Consider the following 6000-nt stretch of genomic DNA (forward strand, 5'->3'; position numbering starts at 1 on the left):
GCAACTCCCTTGCCGTCCTTCTTGAAGTTCTTCTTACCCTTGCCCTTCTTGAACTTAGTGGTTTTATTCACCATCAACACTTGATGTTCTTTTCTGATCTCCACCTCCGCTGATTTCAGCATTGAATATACCTCAGGAATGGTCTTTTCCATCCCTGCATATTGAAGTTCATCACAAAGCTCTTGTAGCTTGGTGGAAGCGACTGAAGGATTCTGTCAATGACCGCGTCATCCGGGAGATTAACTCCCAGCTGAGACAAGCGGTTGTGCAACCCAGACATTCTGAGTATGTGCTCACTAACAGAACTATTCTCCTCCATTTTACAGCTGAAGAACTTGTCGGAGACTTCATATCTCTCGACCCGGGCATGAGCTTGGAAAACCATTTTCAGCTCCTCGAACATCTCATATGCTCCATGTTTCTCAAAACGCTTTTGGAGACCCGGTTCTAAGCTGTAAAGCATGCCGCACTGAACGAGGGAGTAATCATCAGCACGCTGCTGCCAAGCGTTCATAACGTCTTGGTTCTCTGGGATTGGTGCTTCACCTAGCGGTGCTTCTAAGACATAATCTTTCTTGGCTGCTATGAGGATGATCCTCAGGTTCCGGACCCAGTCCGTATAGTTGCTGCCATCATCTTTCAGCTTGGTTTTCTCTAGGAACGCGTTGAAATTGAGGACAACGTGGGCCATTTGATCTACAAGACATAGTGTAAAGATTTTAGACTAAGTTCATGATAATTAAGTTCATCTAATCAAATTACTCAATGAACTCCCACTCAGATAGACATCCCTCTAGTCATCTAAGTGAAACATGATCCGAGTTAACTAGGCCGTGTCCGATCATCACGTGAGACGGACTAGTCAAGATCGGTGAACATCTCCATGTTGATCGTATCTTCTATACGACTCATGCTCGACCTTTCGGTCCTCCGTGTTCCGAGGCCATGTCTGTACATGCTAGGCTCGTCAAGTCAACCTAAGTGTATTGCGTGTGTTCCGAGGCCATGTCTGTACATGCTAGGCTCGTCAACACCCGTTGTATGCGAACGTTAGAATCTATCACACCCGATCATCACGTGGTGCTTCGAAACAACGAACCTTCGCAACGGTGCACAGTTAGGGGGAACACTTTCTTGAAATTATTATAAGGGATCATCTTACTTACTACCGTCGTTCTAAGCAAATAAGATGCAAAACATGATAAACATCACATGCAATCAAATAGTGACATGATATGGCCAATATCATTATGCTCCTTTGATCTCCATCTTCGGGGCACCATGATCATCTTCGTCACCGGCATGACACCATGATCTCCATCATCATGATCTCCATCATTGTGTCTTCATGAAGTCGTCACGCCAACGATTACTTCTACTTCTATGGCTAACGCGTTTAGCAACAAAGTAAAGTAATTTACATGGCGTTATTCAATGACACGCAGGTCATACAAAATAATAAAGACAACTCCTATGGCTCCTGCCGGTTGTCATACTCATCGACATGCAAGTCGTGATTCCTATTACAAGAATATGATCAATCTCATACATCACATATATCATTCATCACATCTTCTGGCCATATCACATCACATAGCACATGCTGCAAAAACAAGTTAGACGTCCTCTAATTGTTGTTGCAAGTTTTTACGTGGCTTGTATAGGTTTCTAGCAAGAACGTTTCTTACCTACGTAAAACCACAACGTGATTTGCCAATTTCTATTTACCCTTCATAAGGACCCTTTTCATCGAGTCCGTTCCGACTAAAGTAGGAGAGACAGACACCCGCTAGCCACCTTATGCAACTAGTGCATGTCAGTCGGTGGAACCTGTCTCACGTAAGCGTACGTGTAAGGGCGGTCCGGGCCGCTTCATCCCACAATACCGCCGAAACAAGACAAGACTATTAGCGGCAAGAAGAATTGGCAACATCAACGCCCACAACTGCTTTGTGTTCTACTCGTGCATAGTAACTACGCATAGGCCTGGCTCATGATGCCACTGTTGGGGATCGTAGCATAATTTTAAAATTTTCCTACGCTCACCAAGATCCATCTATGGAGTATACTAGCAACGAGGGGAAAGGAGTGCATCTACATACCCTTGTAGATCGCGAGTGGAAGCGTTCCAATGAACGTGGTTGATGGAGTCGTACTCGCCGTGATCCAAATCACCGATGACCGAGTGCCGAACGGACGGCACCTCCGCGTTCAACACACGTATGGTGCAGCGACGTCTCCTCCTTCTTGATCCAGCAAGGGGGAAGGAGAGGTTGATGGAGATCCAGCAGCACGACGGCGTGGTGGTGGATGTAGCGGGATGTCGGCAGGGCTTCGCCGAGCTTCTGCGAGAGAGAGAGGTGTAGCAGGGGAGGAGGGAGGCGCCCAAGGCTGTAGTATCTCTGCCCTCCCTCCCCCCCCTTTATATAGGCCCCCTGGGAGGGGGGGGGGCGCCGGCCAAGACCCATCTAGATGGGGGGCGCCGGCCAAGGGGTGTAACTTACCCCCCAAGTCAAGTGGGGCGCCCCCCCACCCTAGGGTTTCCAACCCTAGGCGCAGGGGTGAGGCCCATGGGGGGCGCCCCAGCCCACTAAGGGCTGGTTCCCTTCCCACTTCAGCCCATGGGGCCCTCCGGGATAGGTGGCCCCACCCGGTGGACCCACGGGACCCTTCCGGTGGTCCCGGTACAATACCGATAACCCCCGAAACTTTCCCGGTGGCCGAAACTGGACTTCCTATATATAATTCTTCACCTCCGGACCATTCCGGAACTCCTCGTGATAACCGGGATCTCATCCGGGACTCTGAACAACTTTCGAGTTTCCGCATACTCATATCTCTACAACCCTAGCGTCACCGAACCTTAAGTGTGTAGACCCTACGGGTTCGGGAGACATGCAGACATGACCGAGACGCCTCTCCGGTCAATAACCAACAGCGGGATCTGGATACCCATGTTGGCTCCCACATGTTCCACGATGATCTCATCGGATGAACCACGATGTCGAGGATTCAATCAATCCCGTATGCAATTCCCTTTGTCAATCGGTATGTTACTTGCCCGAGATTCGATCGTCGGTATCCCAATACCTTGTTCAATCTCGTTATCGGCAAGTCTCTTTACTCGTACCGCATTGCATGATCCCGTGACTAATGCCTTAGTCACATTGAGCTCATTATGATGATGCATTACCGAGTGGGCCCAGAGATACCTCTCCGTCACACGGAGTGACAAATCCCAGTCTCGATCCGTGCCAACCCAACAGACACTTTCGGAGATACCCGTAGTGTACCTTTATAGTCACCCAGTTACGTTGTAACGTTTGGCACACCCAAAGCACTCCTACGGTGTCCGGGAGTTGCACGATCTCATGGTCTAAGGAAAAGATACTTGACATTGGAAAAGCTCTAGCAAACGAACTACACGATCTTTGAGCTATGCTTAGGATTGGGTCTTGTCCATCACATCATTCTCCTAATGATGTGATCCCGTTATCAACGACATCCAATGTCCATAGTCAGGAAACCATGACTATCAGTTGATCAACGAGCTAGTCAACTAGAGGCTTACTAGGGACACGTTGTGGTCTATGTATTCACACATGTATTACGATTTCCGGATAACACAATTATAGCATGAACAATAGACAATTACCATGAACAAAGAAATATAATAATAACCATTTATTATTGCCTCTAGGGCATATTTCCAACACAACACACGTGCAGCCCGGTGACGTCTCCCACGCCTTGATCCAGCAAGGAGAGAGGGAGAGGTTGGGGAAGACTCCGTCTAGCAGCAGCACGACGGCGTGGTGGTGATGGAGGAGCGTGGCAGTCCTGCAGGGCTTCGCCAAGCACCGCGAGAGAGGAGGAGGACAAGGAAGAGGGGAAGGGCTGCGCAGAACTTGTGTGCGGCTGCCCTCCCACCCCCCACATATATATAGGGGCAAGGGAGAGGGGGCCGGCCCCCTCAGATCCAATCTGAGGAGGGGGCGGTGGCCAGGGGGGTTGCCTTGCCCCCAAGGCAAGGGGGGCGCCTCCCCTTAGGGTTCCCCCAAACCCCCAGGCGCATGGGCCCTGAGAGGGAAGGCGCCCAGCCCACTAAGGGGCTGGTCCCTCTCCACATACAGCCCATAGGGCCCTCCGGGGCTGGAGGCCCCTCCCGGTGGACCCCCGGAACCCTCCGGTGGTCCCGGTACATTACCGGTGACGCCCGAAACTCTTCCGGTGGCCAAAACGGGACTTCCCATATATAAATCTTTACCTCCGGACCATTCTGGAACTCCTCGTGACGTCCGGGATCTCATCCGGGACTCCGAACAACATTCGGTAACCACGTATATCTATTCCCTATAACCCTACCGTCATCGAACCTTAAGTGTGTAGACCCTACGGGTTCGGGAACCATGCAGACATGACCGAGACGTTCTCCGGTCAATAACCAACAGCGGGATCTGGATACCCATGTTGGCTCCCACATGTTCCACGATGATCTCATCGAATGAACCACTATGTCGGGGATTCAATCAATCCCGTATACAATTCCCTTTGTCTATCGGTATGTTACTTGCCCGAGATTCGATCGTCGGTATCCCGATACCTTGTTCAATCTCGTTACCGGCAAGTCTCTTTACTCGTTCCGTAACACATCATCCCGTGATCAACTCCTTGGTCACATTGTGCACATTATGATATGTCCTACCGAGTGGGCCCAAAGATACCTCTCCGTTTACACGGAGTGACAAATCCCAGTCTCGATTCGTGCCAACCCAACAGACACTTTCAGAGATACCTGTAGTGCACCTTTATGGACACCCAGTTACGTTGTGACGTTTGGTACACCCAAAGCGTTCCTACGGTATCCGGGAGTTGCACAATCTCATGGTCTAAGGAAATGATACTTGACATTAGAAAAGCTCTTAGCAAACGAACTACACGATCTTGTGCTAGGCTTAGGATTAGGTCTTGTCCATCACATGATTCTCCTAATGATGTGATCCCGTTATCAACGACATCCAATGTCCATGGTCAGGAAACCGTAACCATCTATTGATCAACGAGCTAGTCAACTAGGGGCTTACTAGGGACATGGTGTTGTCTATGTATCCACACATGTATCTGAGTTTCCTATCAATACAATTCTAGCATGGATAATAAACGATTATCATGGACAAGGAAATATAATAATAACCAATTTATTATTACCTCTAGGGCATATTTCCAACAAAGAGAAGCCCCACACCCAACTCGGTTTCATACTCGAAGCCAAAGCGACCCGATGGGTGCAAGAAAGACAAAACAGAAAAGAAGAAGAGGAAAGGAGATGATGAGCTCAAAAATGCTATGGTAGCTATTGTGAAGGCAAGAAAAGAAGCCAACGAGGTGACGAAAATGGCAAGGAACCAAGATGCCGCGGCCGAGGAGAGGAGGTTGGCGGCCGAGGGGAGGAGGGTGGCGGCCGAGGAGAGGAAGTTGGCTTTGGAGGAGAAGAAGGTGAGCAATGAGGAGCGAACTAGATTGTTGGAATGGGAGAAGCACGTGTTCTTCTTGGACACATCTAACCTCAATGAGGCGCAAAAGGAGTATGTCAATCTTGCACGTGAAGAAGTCTTCATGCAAAAAAGAGCCATGGTTCGTGCAATGGGTGGCGGTGGCCTCGGCGCCATGGGTGGCATGGGTGGCTTCGGAGGTACTGTGGGCGGTTTAGGTGCCATGGGAGGCATGGATGGCTTTGGAGCACCCCCCGACGCTATGGCCGCCATGGGAGGCATGAGTTTTGATTCTTTCATGGGAGGCATGGGTGCACCTTCGGCCGCCATGGGCGGAATGTCTTTCGATGTGCCTCCTCACACACATTCCCATGACGATGCCGTTGAAGATCTTGCCAACACCGTCGGAGCTTCACGTGATGCGGTGCGCGATGAGGAGAGGGAGGAAGATTCATCTTCGGAGGCGGAAGAATCGTCTTCCGAAGATGAGGACGAAGACGAGGACGAG

Source organism: Triticum aestivum, chromosome 4D (genome assembly GCF_018294505.1).
Source record: "Triticum aestivum cultivar Chinese Spring chromosome 4D, IWGSC CS RefSeq v2.1, whole genome shotgun sequence".
Classification (NCBI taxonomy): domain Eukaryota; kingdom Viridiplantae; phylum Streptophyta; class Magnoliopsida; order Poales; family Poaceae; genus Triticum; species Triticum aestivum.